At 36.8% G+C, this 25,700-nt stretch overlaps 1 long non-coding RNA gene across 1 annotated transcript in view; it reads left to right on the forward strand.

The window, feature by feature from the left end:
• Positions 1 to 796: 796 nt before the first annotated feature.
• LOC146436268 (uncharacterized) overlaps positions 797 to 25,700 on the forward strand; it is a 58,597-nt gene continuing 33,693 nt past the window's right edge. Inside the window, exons 1-3 of the long non-coding RNA XR_014852602.1 lie at positions 797 to 893; positions 4,975 to 5,101; positions 6,376 to 6,501. This is a non-coding gene — a long non-coding RNA (uncharacterized LOC146436268). The remainder of the gene's footprint in view (positions 894 to 4,974; positions 5,102 to 6,375; positions 6,502 to 25,700) is intronic.

Here is a 25,700-nt window from a genome sequence, read left to right on the forward strand (position 1 = left end):
GTTTTCATTTAAAATGTAAACAAAATAAAAATAACTGGGCCCCAAAATTGTAGGGTTTTCTTGCGGTCGGGTTTTTTTCGTTTGGTTAGGTTTTTTTGGTGAAAATATTTAAAAACCCTCATTCGGATCATTATGTAATGACTGACCCAAATCTTTCAGACATACCATTCCCAAAAGGCTTGATTTAAAATTCTCAGATGCTGGACTTATAAATCCTCATCTGAATTTGGATATGGTAGCTTAGCTCATATTCTAGAAGTAACTGAGTAATATTATAGTTCTCTAGCTTACATTTGAAATTAAATTTTTTTGCTCCCTTTGCATTGAAATTTCTGCTACTTGAAATATCATCAGTAATGTTGCAACTAAAGTAAATTTAAAGCAAATTTTCACTGATTTGAAATTATGAATATTGAATACACTTAATATCAATCTTCCATTCATTCATTCAAATAACCCAGTCATCTACATATCCAGTGGTCTTCAAGGACCACAGATTGCATTTAATAATGATAGGCTATTATTCCTCAGGCTTGGTTCAAAATCAATCCACATTTTCATTATTATTGTATAAGAAATAATTTTGTGAATAATTTGAAACTATTATTTGAAATTGTAATAATGACAATTCACAGCAGGAATACAGCTGTCAAACATTTGCCCTAACTTTTTCTCCACAACAGAATTTATGCAGTGATGATTTTTCCAGATGGCAAAACTTACACCTGCGACAAAGGTGATGGAAAGCTGTCATCAGAGAAGGACCAGGAGAGAATGCTCTCCCTCTTCTCAGAAAGGGACTCTTCTTTTTCTTTTCAGTTATTTTGGTGTTGGACTTTTGGAAAGAAATTAGTATTTGTGCTCAGTCCTCAAGCTCCCCCAGTAAATACAAGGTATAGTAATGAGATTGATACTACTTGACTCAGCATCCTCCATTTTATGGTAAATCTGACTTCCCTTCTGAGTCCACTTGAATCCATTTTATATTGAAGAACTGATAGTGGCACTGTGGAGAAACCAGTTCTATTGACCAGCATTTTCTACTGACTCTGACTTAAGCTAAGTCTTTTTGAAGGCTTATATTGTCCTCTTGAAAGAGCTGCCTGGGAAATGTTCTGTGTAATGGCAGCTACTGAGTTTTTCTGACTCTTTCTACTCTTTATGAGGCAAGTATTTGCAGCTGGCCTTTTATTTAGACTTTTATATATTTTGAGAGAAGGAAATTCAGTGAAGGAGTCTAAGTGCTCCACAAAGTGACATATCTTTCTTGCAGCAGTCAATAAGTCTACAGACAATACTAGGATGTGGAAAATGGAAGTGGTGTCCTTGTGTGCCTGATTTGATGCAAGGACAGAACACTTCAGCGTCAAATGAATGTTGCAGTCCCAGAACAATTGGAATTTCTAGTGTGAGGACTGTCTGATTTACATCCTGCATTTAAGAAATAAACATTTCCATTTGCTCAAGAAGAGGCCCACATTTGGCTTGAGAATGCTTCTCACTGGTCATGATAAAATAGTTATCAAAAAGAAAGTTGTTGTATGGAAAGATATCCCATTCACCACCTTGAAATTCTGCTGTTTTTCTTGATGTGGATAAATTGTAGGGAATTCTAGACAGGATATAACCGCCCTGAGAGTTTCTTTTAGGAAGCTACCAGAGACAGGAACCGTCTGATGACCTATATCCTTTTTCTGAACCACTTATAATATTCATCACTGAAATCTGCCTCTACTGGAAAACAGTAATTTTTTCCAGGACACAAATTTTTCTTTCAAAGAGACCATCAAGCTGAGCTTTGTAAGTGTCTATGAGATAATGCACAAGGATAGCTGTGTTGTACCTTGATATTTGCACACAGACTGGTATGAGGCCATATCTCCATAATAAACACAGTTGCCACAAATCTTGAGTAACTACACTGTTTCTCTGGGTTTAGCCAAATGCCTGGTGATTATCTAAATACAATAACTTTTTTTTCTGTGCTTCCCTCTGATTGATATTTTAGCTCAGGTAGGAAAAGTTCCAAAAACAACGTATTGATGGGAGTGGGCCTTCCAAAGAAATACACTGTGTATGTCTTAAAAACACTGAAATAGTGCCACTGATTTGTCAGTGAAGGCCCATGTAACCTAAGCTGACTACTTTGATAGTACCAAGAGTGTCTGGAATCAAATATTCCATATTTTGATACACCTTCTATATCAGGGTCGCTTCAATGAGCATGCACCCTGTTAATATATTACTTAAAAGGCAGATGGGTCCTCAAGCAGAGGGGCTTTGAGTTCACTGTACTTGCTTCTGCACTTGTCTCAGCTCTAGAAATACTTGCCCAGATTAAATCTCCTGGGAATGTGTCAGATGCATCATTTAGATGTCAATGGCTGAAAACAGGTTTATAGACTCTGCATATGAAACTTGTTGAATCTTTCTTCATGAAAATAAAGTGCAGACACATTTGCTGAATTTATGATTTAAAATGTGATTGCTCTAAGAGATCTCACGCAATGTTATGGAAGAAATGTGTGGTGCTTTTCAGAAGATTTTAAAAAAACATGGGAGTTCAAGAGTTGGACTTGATGATCATTGTGGGTCTCTTCCAACTTAGAATATTCTATGATTCTATGATTCTAAAGTGCCGAGTCTATGACAACAAACATACTTTGTTTATTTGCTTTTTAAATTTTGGTAGCTGTTTTGACTTCTATAAGTTGCTTTTGTTTTTCCTCCGATCTTTTATATTTTTGTATTTATTTTAAATGGCATTGGCAAAGGAATGATTTTGAATTGTGTCTGTTTACAATAGAACACATGTGGGCCAGAATTGTGATGCTTTCCTAAACAAGGGATGTAAGAGACACAAGAAACAGGGCAAATTATTGCCAGACTATCTGTACTGTATGATGATGAACTCTAGCAGCCCCAATCATAAATCAGGTCCTCAGCAAATAGGAAAAGTTAACACATGTCAGTGTAAGGAATGAATCAGAGGAAAGGAGAACTTTGATAAACAAACAAGTGTTGTTAGAAAATGCATTTTCCTCTGGGCAGGTTGTCAAGGAATGGGAGTTTCAATGCTTTCCTCAAATGCATCTTTAAACTGCCAGGTGCCAGACAGTAAATATCAGACAAAGTGGACTATTTGCTATAATATGGTTTTCTTCTAAAACTCACCCTTATCCCCAATCTCCTGAGAGGGTTGTGAAGTAAAAGAAGTGTTTTAAGATCTCTTCTATATGAAATCCATTTCCATACATGCTCTTTTAATAGGAGGAAAGGCAATGGAAGCATGCAGGCAAGCAGAATTTAAAAGCAAACACATGAATAAACGAAGAGCTAATTAATATAACCTTTAAATACAGAAGCAAAAAGTAAATGCATGATTTTGAGTCCATCAAATAAAAAGGGCAGTAGGAAGTGACAAGTCTGCAAAGCAGCTCTTCTTTTACCTCTTCTTTCCCTTTAATAGTTTTTCTTTCTTTCAGTGGAAAGTATTGGCTTCTTTTTCCACCTTGTTTATTTTTTCCTTTTTCTTCTGGTGAAAACATGTTTCCTTCCAGAAATCACTCTGCCTTCATCCTGGCAGAAACTTCCCACTGTCCTTAACATCCCCTCACACTTAGAGTTAGAGCACAAGTCTTACCTCAAATGAAAAATTCATTCTGTGCCTCTTCTTTTTCTAAGATGCCCATATGCTTCTCGTAGGTTACTCAAATGTCTACCAAAGACCACTCTATCCACGTCCACAAACATCTGATGGAATTATCTGCCTGAATGTCTAGTCTTTAAAGCAAACAGGTATTTTGGATGATTCACAGTAACTGCTTATTTTGCTACTGCTTCAGTAATAAACACATTATTTTGATGACTCTTAGAAACAAATCCTGCAGTCCTCACTGAGCAAAACTCCTATTGACTTCAGTAAGTTTTCCTGAGCAAGTTTAGAAAAATGGCGTTAGTATTTGGCTGAAAATAAGTTACCTGAAATGTGTGTCCTTTTCAAAACATTAATAAAATGTGTTGATTTTATTTACTTTTAAAATGACATCTTTCAAGATCTTTGCCAGCACTTTTCCAAACCAAAAAAACCCTTTACCGTTGCTGGAACCAAATGTCCTTCAGGCATTTGATTTTTCCCAAGAATGCCAGGGCCAAAATTCCTTTCTCAAGTGTTTGTGAACTGGAAAAAATGTGTATTCTGGTTTCTGGCATATGCATAAGCATGAGTTGGCTACTATTCCTCTGCATACTTTAATGGTCATAATAGTTTTCCATTACTTGTTAACTCCTGTTAATAGTGCAGCATCAAGGGATCACAATAAAATGGGGTTGATAAAATTCTGACTCACACATAGCAAATGGAAGGTTGGGCTTAGCACAATGAAGGGCTGCTCTTGATGTGTCAAGACCTTGCTGTAATAAACACAGCCAAGTAGCGGTGTGTGGCACTTTTACTACAATGAATATGTACCCAAAGGGTAGGTAAAATCTGGCACTTAGATTCTACTTCAGTTCTGGATGCACCTGTTTCTTGTGAATGACAGAAGGAAATATGACAGCTGCTTATCTCATTCAGAACTGGAGATGGCTTCTGGCTCAGCTGTGAAATACTGCAGAAAAGCAGAGAAAGAGATGGGCTAAATTTAGGGATAATATTACTTTTCCAAATCTGATACTCAAGTTATTGCCTAGTATTAAGCAAAAGTGATTTTTTGGTGACTCCTTAGCATTGCAACAGGACACAGATATGCAGTCTTTCTCTCACACCCCACATAGAATGATATTATGAAGGAATAAGATATGAGTAGAACAGCTCAAGAACTTGAAGTTGAAAGATTCTGGCTGCCCACATCATGGCTTTTTCACCAATGCAGATGCCTGATAAAGAGTTGTTTATCCACAACTGACATTATTCCTTTTGTATGGAAGACAAAAGATGCTAAAAATATGTGCAATGATAGCATTTTTGCTTAGCTTGCAGAATAACTTCGAAATTCAGGTTTGCACTGGCAAAACATAATCACCTCAGCAACCTAGCCCAGAAAGGGGTTTTTAACACACATTGATCTCTGGATCATAGAAGAACTCTCTAGCAGGACAGGTGAATGCAGCAAGCCTTTTTTGGAAACACTTTTTTTTCACTTCTACTCTATATACCAGTGCTTCTGCTGAACTTATTGCTATTGTTTTCCTGAACATGTAACCTCTCTCTCATATCAGAGAAAATTATTCCATCATCATTACACCTTTCTCTTTGCTTCCTCTTTTTAAAAATAATTGCTCTTTTCCTGACTTTTTTCTTGGAAATGAGATACAATTTTGCACTGAAATAGCCATATTGCTTTAAATTGACAATGTTTCTGTTTCCATAAAGGATTGACATATGTAAATGCTACCTTAATGTTTTTTCCTCAAATAGTTAGATATGAAAAGCTGTGGTGAAAAGAAACAATTATTTAGATGACAATTGCTTGCTAATGCTGGAAATAGCAAAATTAATTCTTTCACTTTAAATCTGGCATAGGCACAAATGTTCTCTCGTGAGAAATAATAGTCTTCTGTCCTCACTGATTTCTCCCCTGGACGTACAATGCACTCTAGGCAAGTTATAATGCTGTCAATGAATGGAGAACCCTGAGGGATTTCAAGATACTTCAAAACTTTCTTAATAAGTCAATGTGACTGGAATAAGATAAACAGATACATTTTAAGGCTATTGGTCTTCCTTTTAGATGTCTTCTGTAGTACATCTAAGTTACTTATACTTATTTAAAATTTATAAATAGCATTCCAAAAACCAGTTATTTTTATACAACCATGTATCAAGACATGAAAATAAATGAAATTTTGCTCTGTTTTCTGAAATAATTCTGCACATTTTCTGAGCAAGTGACATACTTTGCTGTACCTTTTTGCTTGTCCATTGTAAATTAGTGTCTTATCTCCCCACCTTTAGAATTTACTTGTTATTTACTTCCAAGAGTATATGGGATAATATATTAAAAAAAAAAAAGGACTGTATCCATGATTATGCCCATGGCAGAGGGTTTGGCTAGATGAAAAGGTCCGAAAAGGTCCTTTCAACCCAAACCATTCTCTAATTGTTATTATTCAAAGTTAAGAAAGTACTGTGCTTTCAAATCCAATTATATTTTTCACTGAAATAAAACTAGACTGTGTCTACTGAAACATTAAAGGGATCTAGGGAGGCATCGGAGAAGAAGATTCACTTTACAATAGACAAGAGAACAAGGCAGTCTCAGTGTACTTGATAGTAACAATAATCTTAGTCACAGCCATCCAGAGCTATTCTTGATGTATACCCAACAAGACATGATTACCAAGTAATTGCATTTTTTCTTCCAGGTATTGCAGCCACAATGGAAGGATTCTCCTCTGCTATACGATCAGGCAAGCCATGTTTTCTCATCATGATCAGGACCATGATTCTTGACAGAGCTACCATTTTCCAAGCAGGCTATTAATTAACTTTCTTCAGAGGTAAGAAGGCCAGTGCCATGTTTTTTTCAATAAGCAGCAAGGACCCACAGATGCATTTAGGACATGTGGTAGACACCTGCTAGGTAGGCTGAGAGCCTGGCTCATTCTTCCTCTCAGGTTCTCCAGCTCTTTCTCAGCTCCTCATAAAACGTGTTGGTTCTGTTAGAGTCAGCAGGAGATAGGCCTTTAATTGGAGCAGGTCCAGGATTTCACATCACAAACCTGAGACTCACTTTGTAGTCTCTTCCAGACAACACCATGGCAAGAAGGAAGTATTGTTTTGCTTCCACAGTGATTGATCTGAGGTTTTCCTCATACTTGACATGAAAGGGAAGCAGTATGTCTGAGAGCATTTGCCAGAGACCAAACATTCATCTTCATCATGCTACTGAGAATTTGCCTTCTGTGTTTTTGGTAGAAATATATGAACCATTTAAATCAAACTGGCCAATTGGATTGAAGTGTCTTGTACATTCAGCAAGGTTTGCAAGTATTTGGCAGTTTGTTCTTTGACTTTCATAATGAATTTTGCTCTGCTATCTCATGTTTCTGCCCATAAGCAGAGGGACTAATACATAGCATGAAACATGGACTCCTAGGTAGTTCTTAGCCTCAGGAGAAGAAATTTTAAAAAAAGGTGTCTAGAACTGAGATATTTGGAGAGCATATTTGCAAGTTACTTTAGCATCTCAACTTTTGGATACTGATTATTGGATATGGATTATCTGAACAAATCCCTGCATCTCTGAAGACTTGCCTACCACCTCTTTGATTGAGCTGCGGTGCTTACCAGGGGCTTTGTAGGGACTTGAATTTTAGTCTGGACTGAAAATTCTCACTGTCTTTGGAACTATATCTCAGTGTAGCAACACATAAGAAGACAGTAATCCAAAAGGGCTTTCATAGAAATTGAAGTAGAATTAGCTATTGTGGCTCAGCATCTGTCAAATGTCCTATGCCTGAGGTCATTGTCTTAGACCTTGACAACACTGATAAGATTATCTTGTCATTCCTAGTGTTGAGTTGCAGATTTATGGATTTGGCTTCTACTGTGAGTAGCTCCAAGGATAGGAGGGAAAACAGCTTATAAATTCCTTAGTGTTTCTGGGAGCCAAGAGCCACTTTTTGGCTGGCTTTGCAAGCAATATTATTTAAAGGGTACTTGGAGACATGAGGATAATTGAAGAGTAAAATAAGGAGTGAAAAATACTGCAAAGTTATTTCTCTTATAGAGTAACTGATAAAAATTGTATTCATAATTATCTCCAGTAATGTTTATCATCACTAGTAAACATTCTGTTTTTGCTGCAAGGGTAAGCATTCTTCAGGCAGATCCCTCATTGACTCAGCTATGTTTATGACTCTGTTTATCACTCATTTCCTTGGAACATACTAGTGAAAAATGGGCAATCGTATTTTACTTAAAATTCATTGGACTTTGGTCAATGAATTCCATTAACTCATTGTCTTTTAAAATGTCCAGACAGAAGCTGGCTGGGAAAGACAGACAAAGAATGACAGGTTTTTGTTCACAAGAAAACATCAGTAAGTCAAATCATGAAGCTTTTGTTTGGGAGGGTGGAGTAAATATTTATTGTTACTTAGTGAATTGAAACACAAAGTTACTGAGATCTTGCAGAACCATGTATCACTTATAGTTGATAAAGATCTAATTAAACTAATGGGGTTCTGAGAATATATTCCAGAAGCAGTGGAGACATTCAGATTTTAATTTTATTGGTTTATCATCCATCTGAGAGAATCCAATAGAATCCCAAGTCAGGGATCCTTCTGTCTGTTGAGATCATGAAATCAGAGATGACAGAAATTTTCTTGTTTTGACTTTGATAGACTTCTTCATAAGTTACTAGTGCTTGCTGGCCTAGTGGATTATTTTTGTAATATCTGTTGTTGAATATTAATGGACTTGAGGGCAAATACATTTTCTGGTTGTTACAAAACTGTCCCCCTAAAATCTTTGCCAGCAAGCAATTAAACTAAGTTAATAAAGGTATCTACAGCACAAAGCAAGAAAACTTGTAAATGCAAATGTTAATAGAAAGCTTTATATATCTTATCTGCATATTCATTTGTCAGAGTTAAATATATTTGCAAATAAATAAATAAATTTGCAACGAGATAAGCCCTAAAGCCTCCTGCCTAACAAATGTCATGTGTCCCCTGATTAACAAATAACTTACGTTATCTATGAGGAAGATTGGGTTTGGTGGTTTCCAGCCAGTGGTATTCACTCTGCTGATTGAAGGTACTTAGGGTCAGCTCTCTGCAATAATCACACAGTATTTTTGTGCTCATCCAAAGAAATCTGGTAATAATTCTTCCGCTGTCTTTGAAGTTAGTTTCTAATTTTTATAGCTGGTGGCTAACTTCCAGAAATTTAACATGCCCTGAGAAATTTGTGAAGTTTCCTCTGGTAGCCACATATTATCACAGGAGAAATTTAAATGAGGAATGGTGCAGTTGGAAGACATTGACACCTGCACAATGAACCTCAGGAAAACAAGTAGCATGGAGCTATCTTTGCGAAATGTGATTATAGCTAACATTCTGTGAAGGTTTAGCTTGTCAAGAAAAAGGAGCTGATGAAAAACAGGAGCCTTGAGGTTTAATTCTTGTGGTCTTTTCAGTTCAAATTTAACTACAGGCCAAATTTAACTACCGGCATAAGTAAGACTCAACATAATCAGTTAAAATCACAATAATCTCAGAGAGTCTCAAATGTCACAATAGTTAGTCTCAAAAAGAAAAAAAACAGAGTAATGTGCAAGAGCTTCCCCCCCCCCCAACCCCCACCCTCCCTTGTGTTTTTGTATTGCTAGAGGAGATGTAATGAGAATCTCAACTAAAAAATTATGAGTGACTGAGCTGGAGCTTGGCATAAACTAGCTAGGCATAAACAAAAATGATAACATCTTGCTGTGCTTGCATTGTAGTTACAGCAGAGTTGCAATGATGTAATTGTGACAAAAAATTAGTCTCATTAATTTGATATTTATATGTGGGAATTCTGATCCAGACCTTGAAAAATCTTTCCCATAGCCTCCTGAAAAGAATTCAGTGTTTATGCTTGGATACCAATTAAGAGGGTTAACAAATCTGAAACATGTTGTTGTCCCTTTCTTTGCAACTTGTTAGTATTTTTCCTGGAAGCAGCAATAAATTTAGTCCTTGAACTAATACAGACAAAAAGATTTATCAGTACACTTTTCTGTAAAAAGAACATTAAAATATTTGAGTTTTTTTAAACTTTTTTTTAACTGAAGGGTGAGAATTATGTAAATGCAGAAGTGTATTGTTCTATGCACTCTTTGTTTTTCTTAATCACTTCCATTATTTTCTTTGCAGAACTTTGAAAGAAACAGGACTAGACAGGCTTTTCACCTTACACAAAATGGCTCGTTAACGCCCTTATCTTCCTAAGGTTAATGCCCTTATCTTCCTAAGTGCTTCCTTTTGTGAGCAGTAGTTAGGAAGTTGCGCTGACATGGCAACAGATGCTGTTCAGGTTGTCTTCCACCTGTTTCAGAATACTCTGGGAAGACAAATTGCTTTCTGACTCCCAGGTCCCTAGTTTCAACGGATGTTTTTTGAATGGGGAATTTTGTCTCTTGACACCAAATTTCTTCTAAACAATATTAAAAAAAAAAAAGAGTTAAAAGTATGACTATTACTATGAAAATTAAATACATCTCTGCAGACAGCTCTGCAGACAGCTCTGCAGACAGCTCTGCCATCTGTGTTTCAGGTTCCCTAAATAAGTATTTCTAAAAATTTGCACCGTATTTAAGATTTGTCAGTATAGGAGATTAAAAAGGGTTTTGTAGTCCATGTGGTTATTTTTCTAACTTTTTTTATCAGGGTTGCCTAGAGACTAAGAACAAATATTGCTTACTTGTCTGTGGGTACATATGTATACAGAATTTAAAAGAAGTGGCAAAAAATAAGCAAAGTTTCTTGTGTTGTGGAGCCAGAAGATAGAGATCTTTGGTTCAAAAAGCTCCAATTTCATCATCCAGTGAGAATTTTTGAGTTTTTCTGAGAAACTCTAATTGGAGGCTGCTGTTCTAAACACAGGAGACATGAACAGCTGATGACATTGGGGTTCACATCCACTCTGTGAAGCAGCAGTACCTGCTTCAGCTCTTAAAAACATTACATCACCATAGTCAGAATTAGAGCTATTTTGGGAGCTAAGTGAGAGTCAGTACTGAAATAGTTATGATTTCACATAAATGGAGGACTTTCCAGACAGAACTTTGGGTCTGCAAGAAACCGAAATGGCTGTGAGAACCATTTTCTCAAAAGAATTAGGTTAAAGATGGTTAAAGGGTTTTTCATGTCTTATGACATTTTTTCTCCACAACAAATTTATTTTCGTTGAAAATATTTAGATGCACTTACAGGTAAGTAATGGATTGCATTCGTCTTTGAATGTGTGTTTGTGTGATTTAAGAGATATCTTGAGGTTATTCAAGAAAAAAATAGAGAGCGGAGGATAATTTATTGGCAACATGCTAATAGAGGGAAGTAAGAATACAATAATAACAAAAGTGGAGTAGGTCCTAGACAAAACAATTGTATACTGTTTCCACATAAAGAATACCAAATGCTTATGCACAAAATATCAGGACACTGACTTCCCAGGTCCTCGTGCAGACCCTTGATCGTATATTAAAATGTAGTTACAGGTAATATTGCTGGTTGGCCATTATCAAATTAGTGGACAATTGCAGGCTAATTTCTTTTCAAGTCTATGCTCATAAGGTCACTATTATATTTGAACCAATTTGGTGATTCTGCAGCAATGCAACAGAGGATGACTTTTGAAAGAATGTAATTAGTGCACAACTTGACTAAAGCAGAGGCGTTCTGGACAAGAAGAAACAGAAAATCTGATCTCCCTAATTTTTCATATCAACCAGGTCTTCATGGATGTTTTTTTATTTACATTTTTTTTTATTGTTTCCCATAGTTCTGTGCCCCATAGAACCTACTTGCAACTCCTCCAGGGTATCTAGATTTTCTCAGAAAATGGAATTAATGAAAGTGTTCTTTTCTTTTTGTTGAAAGAATAATTGGATATGATAACAGGAGTCATGACACATTCTGAGTTTGAGCAGACATCTCTGAAAGCCTAAAATGAGTGGCAAGGTAACTCCATGCACTAAGAAGAAAAAAAAAAGAAAATACCTTTTATAACTGAGAACTGGGTAGACATTGACAATATACAGAAACCATGCCTTTCCTAAGGGAATTGAACTAGGGGTTACTTAGCTCATCTGCTGTTGTGTTAATGTTCTGTTGTGTTATTGCATATACTGTTCTGGTTGTTTACAGATGGTTTGGTAAATGTGCTTGTATAGAGCCTGAATTCAGAGAATTCTTGAATACTGTTTCCAAAATCCAAATTTTGAACCCATTGAGCTCTACTATCCGCAATTGCTTTGCTGTTTGTGGTTAGTCAACACACACTGGAGAAATCACTGGAGTCTTACAATGTAATGTAGTCAGTAATATGCCAGTAATAAAATTAAGCTTCTAGTATAAATTGACTTGGATTTAGGGTGGCTTTTTTGTAGAATATCCATCTTCACTGTGTGTGGCACACATTCTTGCTTTGGATTCACCGTGTGCAACATGAGGTGGCTGTTATTGGTTATCATATGGATACATTCTCATCATCATGAAGATGTCCTTCTGAAACTCTTTGATGTGCATATAATTTCTGTAAGACACTCTGTTTTCTGCTGCCAGAAATATATTTTATATTCTGCTTGTATATCAAATTGCAACTGTTTTTGCCTAAACATACATCAAAGAGACTTGTGCCACTGATGACTTGTGGGGATTTCTGTACTGCAAGGAAAGAAACTGGCCTATTTCCTTCCTCTAGAGTGCTGTTTTCTGACCATAAATTTCACCAAATAAGCACACTATTGCCAAGTGGATTTTGAAAATGCCTAACGTCTACTAAGGCAAGTTTCAGGAACTCTCATGTTAATCTTTATAAGTGAGATCTTTCCATCTGTTCCCTTTCAATGACATTATTGAATGGCCTTCATTAAACATGCAGGTATTCATGAACAACCACTTCTCTCCCACCCCTGTAGACTGTCCTTATTTTTTTAATGCATGAACAAACCCTAGAGTATCCTACTCCAAGTGGACCCTCTATAACTTACAGTTTCTAAGAGAAAAATTACACTTCCTTTCTTATCTTTGAGAACATTGGAAGCTGGGATATTAACTCTAAGAAGCAAACATTTTTTGCTTTTTCTAAATATTTTTATTCCTGTGTTACTGCTGTAAATCTTAGCAGCTGGAAATTTTTTATCTAATTATTCATTACTAGAAAGATAATAAAATATGGAATTTTCTTGAGTAGTTCAGAATGGCTGATTTTCAAGATAAAGCAGCAAGCTTCTCCCTCATGATGTCTTCAGAGAGAGTAGCTGTCCTCTGCTTGACAGAACATGATCCATAAGTCTCCTCTTTATTTTGCTTTGAAATGAAACTTTTCTGGTCCTTGCCTGAATGAGGATTGCAGAGTGTGAGAGGTTGCCCTGTTGTGAAAATGGAGTCAGATGGGTCTAATACTGGAACTTAATTTTTTAGCTTTACAAACTTTTGTTGTCATAAGAAAAAACAGTTGCTTATTTTTGGGGGTGAAACTTGTCTGGGTATGTCTAAGCCAGAACAGCCTTAGCCATGTGTCTGTATTTTGGTCTCACTTGCTCAAGAAGCCTCAGCACACCACACAAAGCTCCTCTGTCTCCAGGCTGAGTAACAGCTATATGATACTCCCAGACATACCTTTCCTAGCCACATGACATATTGCCATTCCAAGTACTGAAAGTCTGTATATTTCTCTTTCCTGTTATTATAAATTCCATGCAAAAACTAAACTTCAGAAATACAGTGAGGTATTTGCTAGAGACTTGAACCTGAGAGTGAGAGATTTTCTGGGATCTCTTCTGTCAGTTTGGACCTCTCCATGCGCTCTGGTGGCCCTTGGGAAATGTATGGAGACCTACACTCCAAATGGGGGTGCAAGAAAGAGAAATGTTTTTATAGGAAGAAGACGTAGTGACCTGAGGTGGCCCCTGTAAATCAACAAAAATGTGCAAAAGGTTTTGGTTGCATGAGCAGAGGGAGAGCTTGAGTCACCTAAAAAATAAGGAGGGAAAGGAACATGTCAGATGGAAGACAGCAGGGACAGCATGAGAGTGGGAGAAAAAAAGCCCAAAATGGAAGGTGGGTGCAACAAGCTCCAAGAATGAGAGATGTGGGGAGTGAAGAAAAGGGGGTGTGTGTACAGTTATAGAACCACAGAATGACACAGAATTACAGAATGGTTGAGGGTGGAAGGGGCCTCTGGAGAACATCGAGTCCAGCTGTCCTGCTAAGGCGGTATCACATCCAGGCAGGTGTTGAATATCTCCAGAGAAGGAGTCTCCACAACTTCTCAGGGCAGCTTGCTCCAGTTCTCTGTCATTCTTGAAAACTCTGTCAATCTTGAAAAAAGGTTTCCTTGTATTCAGATGGAACTCGCTTTGTTTCAGTTTGTGCCTGTTGCCCCTTGTCCAGCTGTTGGACTATTTAAAAATGTGTGTCTAAAAGGCAAATTTTGTTACTGTTTATCCTCTAGTTCAGTATTTATGTTTTGATTAAACAATATTTGTGGTCAGCAATTCTCTTCTTTAACCTGACTCCCCTTAGGGTAGAATTCTCCATTTGGTTGACTTGAAGAAAGGAATATTAACTTCAAGGTTGCAATAGTCACTGTCCATTCAAACTTGCTTTGTTTGTATTCTCCTGTATCTGAGGGAAAAGAAACTAGGAGTCATTATATAGGAAACAGGAGAAAAGATGAGACCATACTATATGAAGGCCTTCATACTGTTTGTGTCTGTATCAGGGACACAAGTTGGTTTGTGGAAGACCAAGACTTAATTACACCAACAAGTGCCTAATACTGAGTTATCAAAGCGTACAGTTTGATATTCAGCTATAGAAGAAATAAGGATTTACAATATCCCAAAGTCCAGTGGACATTCTAGCTTAGCCTGTGTCTGCAGTGCATAGCTGGTGTGCAGAGTTGTAATTCAACTGAAATGTCAGAGTCCTGTACCATAATTATCCCTCTTTAGGACTGAAAAGTCTCCAAAAGAACTTGAATTAGAAGAAAGACAATTTGACTGTGTGAGATCATCCTTTTGTAATGCTGGAACAACTGTCCATCATACTTAGGACTGGACTGAGATGGGAAAACTGACAGCAGAGACAGTAAAGAACTTCTTCCAAAACAATCTAATGGTATGATGATGCTTCTCATGAGCTGCCAATCCAAGAAGTTTGGCTTAAATCAATGTGAATTTAACAATCTGGCCCTTTAGGATCCAGCTCAATCCTTGCATTTGTACAAAAGGAAATACTGTTTCTTTCTTTCTGGGCCAGAATCAGTAATCTCCAAGCATTTTTCTGCAGGAGTACACTTGTACCTGTACAGGAAGAGGATCCTGAATCACTCCACTGTCTTTGGAGTGACACACGCGACCATCGTCTGCTATGATGATCTAGTATCAGGGCACAAAAACTCTTCACTGAATGATTGTCATGGGGACACTCTTAGTGAACCTCTTCCTGCACACAGCAGTCCACCAAGTAATTACAGGTCTCCAATGGCATGGGATCCTACATACAGACAGCTCTCCTTATTGAGAAATGGGAATGGCAAGTTACCTTTCTCCAACTGCTTATTCCATGCAATAACAATCTTTGATTAAGAAACCTTCTAGAAAGAGGCAAATGAATTGTAAAAAGGATCAGTGAAGGCTACTGCACACAGAGCTCTCTCCCATGTCCCAAACAAGGAAACCAAAAACTATTATTTTTATGGTCATTACTAAATACAATCTGAATTGTTCTTAATGAAATATATTCAATCTTTTCTGTAAGAATACAGCCTTTCAAGAGGAGAGTTTCTACTAAAGATGGCCCTGAGCTTGGACCTGACTATCCCAAGCTCTGTGGGAAAGGAAGTGGGTGGAGATAATAATCTAAAACTAGATGCATGACCATATTTTTCAAATTACTTCTCTCTCTTAAAAAAATACCTGAATGCCTCTAAACCTTGAAATGTTCATGCTGGAAATCTAGACCTGCCTTCTGCTTTTGTGGCTTGGGTATTTTCCTTTTACTTTTCAGTCCTGATTCTCTGTTACATCATCTTTGAAATGTAAAAGAGTCTTCAGTTTATGTTACTTAGTTTAAACATTGTTAATGATGGCTCATCCTTTGATAAAAGCATAGGTCATCACACGAGCAAATGTGAGCAAATGTCTTGTTCAAAAAGATAAGGTGCAGCAGGTGCCATCACCAGTCACAATTGACTCTAGATCTAGGAAGCAGAATGCAGTTGCAACACCTGAATTGCTATAACTTGGGATAGTTCCATAAATTTAACTGGTGCTGTATTGATTTATAGCAACAGGAACCTTTTCCTCGTGCATGAGAAGAATGATATAGCTCCTGAATATACTATATTTTCCTGCATATAACATTTTGGATTACCCTATGTTCATTATTATTGGAAAGGGGTGGTAATAGAAAATCACAGTTTCTAAGGAGGCTGGGGCTATTTTGCCAAGAACAACATCATATACCAGCTTTTACTTCAGGATGAAGTCTGTTAAGTATCTAGCAGATTTGTTTTTCGTCAAAATAGAGTTAATATATTATATGTGGCCCTTTAAAGACTACATGGTTTCTGAAAAGGGCTCTTTTGGGATCAAATTGCATTCATTGCAGAACTTGATATGGAGATGGTGAAGCTCATTAAAAAGCTTTATGGCAGGTAGTCAATGCCACTACTACCACAAATCTACAATTTTTTTCCAAATTACGATTCCAGCAATATTATGGTTTCTTCTGAGCAAAACCAAGTGACACTGTGGACAGCCATAGGGAAAGAAAAAAGGAAATGGGATGTGTTTCTCTATTTGATTAAGTCCAGCTAATTTGCAATAATATATTGAGCATCACTGTAAAAATCTTTGAAATTCCAGACCAAAATATAAAAGATAGTATTAGGCATAGGCCCTCCAGTTTCAAAAAAGGATTTAGACTCCAGTGATCTTATTTTGTAGCTGATTGGTAGCTAATTTTGACCAAATTCTTTAAGAATGGTCAGGTCTTCCTGGTTTTGATTTTTTTTCCTTACAATACTTTATTGCAAATTAATCTGGCATTCTTAGTAGTGTGTTTAATCACAGTACATTTTTATAGATAGAAACACTTAGGCACAGGGATAGAAATTAAAGAAGAATTTAATAATTAAATAATTTAATAATTAAATTTAAGAAAGTGATTTCCAGGTCTTCACATAGGTACTGCTTATATAGTTCTTAAGCTATCCATATAATATGGTTTCTCACACAGGGCTTCACTGTAGCTTATTATGACCATTAGACCACTGACTAAATGTAGTGAATGCAAAACCTGAAAAGTGATTACAAGGCTACAGCTGAATAGCCAGTTTGGGAATTGAAATTTGGGGTCTAAATTGTTTTTTACCTGAGCACCGTACTCTGCTGTTACTGGGAATGAATAATCAACATTGACTTTTGAAAAATTGCTTGTTTCTAAAATGGGAAAACAAGGCCTCTGGGTATGCCGTGCTTACCAAAATCACAGGCATGCTCTGTTCTTTGTTTTATCAAGATTGCTATCTCCTTCTTTAACCATCTACACATTCTGATTTTTGTTTTATTAAGGCTGGATATTTATGGGTAGAAATTGTTCTGCAAAGTGATGAATTTTGCAAGCAAAATTTACTTTCGCTGCCCAACTTTATAAAAAACAAGCCTATAAGGATCTCCAAACAGAAGTAAAAGCCATTGATTTCCGTGCATGGTTATTCCTAAATATAATTAAGCATAAACAAATACCATTCACATTGCCTTTTTCACTTTATTTCTTGTTCACTTTGTTGTCTTCCAAATCAATAAACTATGATGGTGGGAAAAAATTGATTTAAAAGTCTAAGATAAACAAAATACTAACCTAGGAGACAGAAAGATTAAAAGGTTTTTAAATAGATGCCAAGGAGGAGAATAAAGAAGGTGGATATTTTCAGTGTCCAAATATATGAGACAAATTTTACATTAGGAAAGAAAAAATAATCTCACAAAGACTATAAGAAGCAAAAGTTAAATGATAACTGAGGCATTGTGTTATAGACAGTCTGTGAAGACTCCTACTTTTAACGTATGCTGAACTAAGGATCAAATTGCACGATCTTTTGCAATAGGAATACAAGACCCTCAGATTCCACACAGATTATATGAGCAAAGGAGCTAAATTAATGAACTGAGGAAAAGCAGGTTGATTAATCTGTAGCTGTTATGACTCTGGTGAGGATTTGATAAAAAGCCAAGAAAAGCAACCATCATAGGGAGCTACTATTAAGCTTTTTAGCTGAGAAATGATGTTGAGGTGTAATTTTAATTAGGATTGTGAGTGAAAGACAGCAGAAAGTAGCTTTGACATTTAAGAACTGATGAATATGAAACATTTTCCATGTTACTCATTAAAGTTATTCTATTGTTTTTATGTGGTAGAATACTTCTTTTGTATACTGTGAACAGCTTTTATATATTCATTAGACTATTCTTTTAAACCTTCTTACTCAAGGAAAGAGCAATGTCTGAAAAGCAATGGAGCAGAAAGTACTCTTAGAGACCAGAGAATTCGAACTTATCCAAGTTTAAAGTTTGCAAGACAACTCCTAGAGGAGATGCTTTAATTATATAAATAGTTAAGCATAATTTTACTTGAAACTTAGAAACCTAAGAAACGTTTTTAAAAGTGTAGACTTCCTAGGGATTGGCATGTGGGTGCCAGGCCCTCCATTTACCCCTTGGCCATATTAAATTACTAATTCTATGGAGTACATGTATAGTGCAGTCCTGTGTACAGTGCCCAGTACCATCCTATATATTAACGACTTAGATTTGGTCACATTAATTCTTTGATCTAAGTAGCCCTGATATTAATCTTTCCAACAGCTTGCTCACCTTTAGCTGCTGGGAGATTCTGCAAAGCCTTATCACTGCTGTCTTTGTACTCTCAAGCCAATGAAAGCTGCAGCAACATTGAAATCAAGTAGCTAGGAAAACATCTGCATGTGCATTACATTTACTTTTTCAGGTTCAGCTCAGCTAATGAGCTGTCTGCTTCCATGTAAATCAAGTCAGCTAAAAACAGTTCATGCTTTCATCAGGTGAACTGTGCTCAGGAGTTTCTTTGAAGGTGGGAGCACATTCACTGCAGTGGCTGAATTTTGCCCATATAAACACCCCATCTCAAAGATGTTGTTCTGTTTTTCAGACAGGCTTCCAGTTGTCAGGAGGAAGCATGCCAGTGTGCCAGGTACCAGAGGCCAGACCAATTTACTTTGAATTTGTGGAAGGGAGGTAAAAAAGAAAACACCCAACAAAATTCCCATGAGTGATTTTCGAGACGTTAACAAAATAGAAAGCATGAAAAGCTGAGATTACATCTGGGATTTATCACCATGTTTTGATAAACCTTTGGGTTTAGCCAACACTCTGTCCTGCACTGCAGTGAAATTACACCACACATATTCTCAACGGAGTTTGTCAGATCAACTTTACACTTGAGTGTTTTTGACTGATTAGTTAACTCACATAGACAAGTGAGAAGTTCAGAGAAAGGTGACTTTCTTCTTAGGAAACTTAAGCATGAGAAATAATACTAGGGAGTGTGACCCTAATTAGAAGAATAGGAACAGTCAATTTGTTTCCATCCTAATTTAAATTCTGGATCTTCTTATAAGGCAATAGACCCAATTTGCTTAATGTCAAATTGATGTGTTGATGTATTGCCAGTAAAGGAGAAGTCCATAAAATAGATGCTTTTAAGATCCCTTACTCTCAGATGAGTTGTCCAGAGCCTTTCACAGGACATGAGCTCTGAGTTGCCTAAGTGTGGGAATCCATCTCAATTATCCTCTGGGAAAACTCAAGAAGACTCCCAATTAATAAACTTTAGAGTAATTCTTCAATTGCTGCATATTTAATTATTTATGCAAAAGTATGACAGCTTTTACTTGAGTGCTGCTAACAGCTGTATCCCTGGAATACTCTGTCAGGCCCTGCTTGGGTGTCCACTGTACACGCAAGAAGACTCAACTATCTTTCCCCATGGTTATGTTATCTAAAATGACCATTTCAGCACATGTTTCAGGTCATGGTCCCTGTTTTGTGAGGCTACTCCTTCTTTACTATTGCTGTGTGTTTCTATTTGGCTGTGTTTTAAAACATGCCATTCTCATAAAGCTGAGAAAACCATGAAGATTACTACCTATAAGCAGTCTGTAATCTTTGCATTTAGCAATTATTTAGTCTTTGTGTCTTTATTTCTTGAACTTTACTGCACATCATTTTGTTCAGAAAATTTATGGAAGAGATTCAACAGTATTTTACAAATACCTATGCCCATTTAGAATCTTCTTAAAAATATCTGCGCTGGGGAATGATCATCACTGGATGATGATTTTTTCCTTTCGTAAGTTAAAAAAGAAAAATCACTTATGAATAAACCAGAAAGGTGCCAGTCAACCACGTGTTTGGAAAGAAGTGAAAAATGGTGTATGTAAACATAAGCTCTTTGTAACTCCAGATATAGTAATATCAGCTGCCTGGTGTGTTTCTGGCAAACCAAGGGCAAGTGACAGAGTACAATGAATTGTTAAATTAACCTGTACAGTTCCTAAGGACAGAGGATACATTTTATTTAAAGAAAGTAACATTGTAACTCATGCCAAACTGAAGTAATTTCCTTCCGCTTTCTATACTTCCTAGGTTTCCAGATTTATATTTTTTAATGGCATTTGCCAGAGCTCACCTGAAGAAAGCATTACTCAAAGTCTAAAGGAAATATTTTTGTTCGGAATCCAGACCCATAAAGAATAACTACTGTATGCTAAAAGAAAAAAAAAACCCTGTAATTTTACTACTAATTATGCACATAAGTTGAATAAATAGCCCACTGTTTCTGTGTTGAATAGAAAATTCACACATTGCTGCTTACAGCAATGTACTGGGGCTACTTTCTCTATCACTAACCTAATTAAGGGATTTTTTTACCATGTAGTTTGTCTTTTTTTGGAAGCCAAAGTAGATTGTGTGAAAGAGAATATACACATGATCCCATTGACTGGAAGAACTCTTAGTTTAAGTGTCTGATTCAGTCAGTTATTCAAGAACTCAGCTATTTCTTCTTAGGTACAAAGGAGCTACACTTTAATTTAATTTACTTAGAATGTATAATCCACTAATTTCAGAAGAATTGTGTTGGCAATATTGATATTAACAATTTATTTCATGGCCAAAAGGCTGAAAATTTTGCCATCAGGAGTTGGACTCGCAAGGACATGTACAAGTGTAAATTTAGCAGTAAGGTACCTCTCTTAGTCACAGAACTATCAAGCAGCATCTGTCTAGAATTGTAGGAGCATAAATTTTCCCAGCAGTTACATTTCCACCAGTACAGCATTGCCACTGGCTACATCTGCTGCAGAGCCCTGTAGGCTCTGGCAGTGCTGGAACACGTTCAGGTTACATGGGTCAGGGACTTCAGTCCTTTTGCAGAAGGACTGGTTATCTCACAGTGACCCTTCCCAGCATTATGGCTTCCCCCATGCCACACATTTCTCCCATGGCTCCATGCAGGGATACAGCTTGCAGGTATGAACTAGGCCAAATAGTAAGAAAAATGCTGGTGAGTGACTCGAGTCCTTTATTTCATTTCTGTTGACATTAACAAAGAGTGGAAACCTTTTGCAGGGCTGCACTGGTCAGACTTTCTCCCTCCATAAAATTCTCTCAGCATAAATCCATGCAATGAAAATTGAAAAACTTAAGAAATAAGGCTGAGACTTTATGAAATCATTCTTCCGTCTCCATGAAAAATGCAGAACATGAATGGAGTCTGATATTCTTGGGAATGTGTGAGGATAATGCAACCTCTGTATGACAATAACCACAGAACTGCTTTTTCCTAATACTAAACAATTACGTATTTATTTATTTGTTTGTTTTTTAACCAAGGAAAGAACCATGACCTCTGTCTTTCCTTCTCTTTCAACTTGGATTTGCTAGCCAACAAATTCCTCAACTATGTCCTGGTTTCCTGATTCATATTTACAGAGAAGTACATGTTCTCCCATCTATCATCTCTTTTCTGACTATGTGATATTATCCAAGAATATTTCACAGCAAATTAGAAATCCAAATGAGTCACTGATTTCAACAGGGACCCATATCAGCCTGTTTTATGTGTAAGAACATTTTGTACAGATATTTTATTTAGTATCATTAATTCTTGAGCTGTGGGTTCTTCCTGTTCAATATGTTGAGCACTGAGCAGGTGGATTGCCTGCTGCCTTTGGCTGAGGCTGTGAGGAGTCTGTCAGTGATGCTGTGGTCACAGGCAAATCAAGTCACTCTGAACAAGTTAATGCTACTTGTGCCTGACCTCCTGAGTGTTTTGAGTGGTCTATAGTAGCACACCTGATCTGAATATATTCCACAGGAAATGTTTGGGTTAGTGGTTTAGTTATGACAATTTTTGAGTCTCCTGGTTCCATTTTGGAAAAGGTATTGCCTTCCAGTCATTGAAGATAAATCGCTGAATCACGGAATATGCTGAGTTGGAAGTAATCCATAAGGATCATTGAGTCCAACTCCTGGCCCTGCACAGGACACCCCAAGAGTCACACCATGTGCCTTAGAGCATTGACCAAATGCTTCTTGAACTTTGTCAGGCTTGGTGTTGTGAACATTTCCCTGGGGAGCCTGTTCCAGTGCTCAACCACCCGCTGGGTGAAGAACCTTTTCCTAATATTCAAACTAAATCTCCCCTGATGGAGCTTCATGACATTCCCTCAGATCCTGTCACTGGTTACCAGAGAGGAGAGATCAGCATCTGACCCTCCTCTTCCCCTCACGAGGAAGTTGTAGCTCATGATGAGGCCTCCTCTCAATCTCATCTCCTCCAGGCTGAACAGATCAAGTGACCTCAGCCACTCCTCACACAACTTCTCAAGGCTCTGCACCATCTTTGTGTCCTTTCTTTGGACACTCTGTAAGAGTTTCATATCTTTCTTACCTTGTTGTGACCAAAACTGCAGACAATATTTAAGGTGAGGCCACATCCTTGAGGTATTTGAGTCTGGCATCTCTCAGTTCTGCATCTTTAATGAAGATAGTCAGGGGCAATGAAGTTTGCCCTGAGTTTGTTGGTGTGGGTTTTTTTTCCTTCTAGTCTGCTCATTCATGTGCAGGTGATTTGTACGACTGTTAAAATTTAGATCAGCAGAACAGAAATTATCCTTTTATTGTAGAATGCTTCTAGCAATTTACACTAATTTCTCTTCTGCGTGCAAAATGTTCACCATTTACAAAAATGATAGACTGATCACCAAACTTTGTATGGTATGTTCCATGATGAAATAGAGAAATGCATTCATTTGTTTAATTAGGTGATAATTTCTGTAAATATGTCCTGTACCTGTATTTTGAGACAAGTAACCAAACTGTTGCTGTCACCATGAGTTGAGTGTCTATTGATAAAAGTGAATCTAGATCTGTAGGAAGAAGTCACTGCTTTTGTTAGACTAGCTAATATAGCAAAAATATTTACTTTGGACATTTTCCCAGTCATAACAGTTTCTTTGAAAAAAGATGCATAATTTTATCTTATCCATTCTAGTAAGGTGGATACAGAAAGTATCAAAACCACAGATGAATGATGAAAAATAATGTAAAATATAAATTTAAAATTATTATTTTATTAATTTTTTTCAAATAATGAGGTGTTTTACCTGTACACTGTCCTAAAGCTCTGCACCAGAAGGGGATGCTGTCTCTTTAATTTCTTTCTCGCAGGGAATGACTGTGGATTTTAGTGCTGGACTGATTAGAAAAGAGGCCATAGCAAAGCTTCTAGATACTTGGAAATACCAGCTAAACATGGAGCCCAATTTACATGCTTGGAAATGCAGCCTTGCTGAAAGGATGTATCTGTTCCCAGCTAATAAGTGATCCTAACATTTCCATCGTTGGTACATCTTTGCTTACTCTTGGGTTATTTTATATATCATATATTAGTACTAACATATATTTTTGACTTTTGTATCAGACAAATGAGTTTGATGGGGCTGCATAGGCATAATTTAAACTGCTAAGGTAATCATTGTTTTATATATACTTTGTTTTATAAAACTGAATATGCACACATCTGTTTTGCTCCATTAATTATGCCACAGCTAATAAAACTGATGCTTTTAGAAGATTAAAAGTGTTAGAAATTATGAAGATTATATAAAGTTATAAATTACATGAATTGCACAAATCACTAAGAGAATCCTGTGAAATCTGCTTGGTCTCATGATACAGTCTCACTGAAGTCAAGGGATTGTGCAGCACAGAACTGATATCTGTAAAGAGTCCTTTATCAGCCTTGCAATAAATTTGCAAACATTGGATTTCCATGTCCTGGGTTTGTGAGTTATGTGGTGGATTTCCTAGGTTTTTAAGGTTGCCCTATGAATTCTGATGTTTTTAGAGTACAAACGATCATTGCATGATATTTCTTAGGGAAATGTAGAACCTCTACCTTCAACAGCAGAGTCAAAGTTAACACAGCATGGAAACAATAGATGTTTTTAATGATACATGAGCTAATTCAAGTTCCCCTGTCACTTCAGATGCCAATAATGTGGAAAGGACAATATCTGCTGAAACTGATTTGCACCCTTGTTTCTTGTCTCAGGGGAGATCAGAGACTAGTGGTCAAAGACAGGTAAAAGACAGGCCAAATCTGAAAGTCTTGTACAATCTGTAGGTGCTATTTGACTTCAGTACTGGGGAGGTGGGATCTGCAGACAGAAAAGATCTATTTTGAACTTGCCCATTGTTGATGCTGCTCAGATAGAAAGACAGGAAAAAAATGGAGGTTTCAGTGAACCACCTTTTAGTTTCTACACAATACCCTTGCTAAATCTGCTCCAGCATTTGCCTCTGCTTCAATGACATTGGTTTAGCTTCCAGGAACCCTGATAAAAGGGATTTCTATAATATATAGAAGATATTTAGATTGTATTTAAAATTTATTTTCTTTGAAAATCAGTTAGTTTAAATCTATGAAATGACTTTATTCTGCCATCACTGAAACTATCCTTCCTAGAAAGTAAGAGCTTCCATTCCAGTGGCCACATTCCCACTGGTTTTAGAGCTTTGGAATAAGACTTCTAATCCTTATCCAGTTTGCTTTGATTACCAAAGTCTTCCTTTATGTAGCATTGATTTAATTTCTATCTTTATTTAAACAACTTCAAGGCAACACTGGAAAAAAAAGAGAAGTGGAGCACCTACATGAGTCCTGAGCCAATTCCCATATTACAAACACGCTCAGGTTATTACAAAATGGAGGAGCAGTATGTTTTCTTATTACCCTTATTCTATAAATTCAAGCAACAGATAATGGATTTTTTTGTAGGGTAAAATGCACTTAATGCTCAGATGAACCAAAATTATTAAGTTTATATATATTACAAATCAGAAACATTAACTGTGAGCAGTGAAACTTTTAGTTTTCCATTTCACTTTGGTTTTGCTGATAAAAAAGGGCTAAATAATTGTGAGGTATTTATATTAAAAACATGTTGCTCAGCATTGTTCAAGAAGTTCAAAAGTAAGAAACTAAGTTGCTCTTTCCTTGAAAAAAGCTGGGGAAAAAACACATCTGGCTACATGTGTATTAATATGAGAGTATTGTACATGTGTTCAAAAATGACCATAAATTCTTAAATTATTGCAGGAACTACAAAAGAACACTTTTGGACAAAGGATAAACAATTGAGGAAGTGATTTATTCTGGAGACTTTGGTTAAAAGGGAATTGCAGTAAAGTGGGAGGATAGGAGTTTCATAAATACACAGGCTGTATACACAAATACATCTCCAAATGTATGACATTGGAGAGGAAGTGATGAGATACTGAAAACTGATGGTTTTTAACCTTCTCCCTTTCCATTCCAGGAATATTGCTTTCTGAGAGACATGTTTGCACATCTGGTTGGAGGGGAGAGAT

The sequence above is a fragment of the Lichenostomus cassidix genome, chromosome 5, assembly GCF_008360975.1.
Source record: "Lichenostomus cassidix isolate B80296 chromosome 5, HeHo_3.0, whole genome shotgun sequence".
NCBI classification, from domain to species: Eukaryota; Metazoa; Chordata; class Aves; order Passeriformes; family Meliphagidae; genus Lichenostomus; species Lichenostomus cassidix.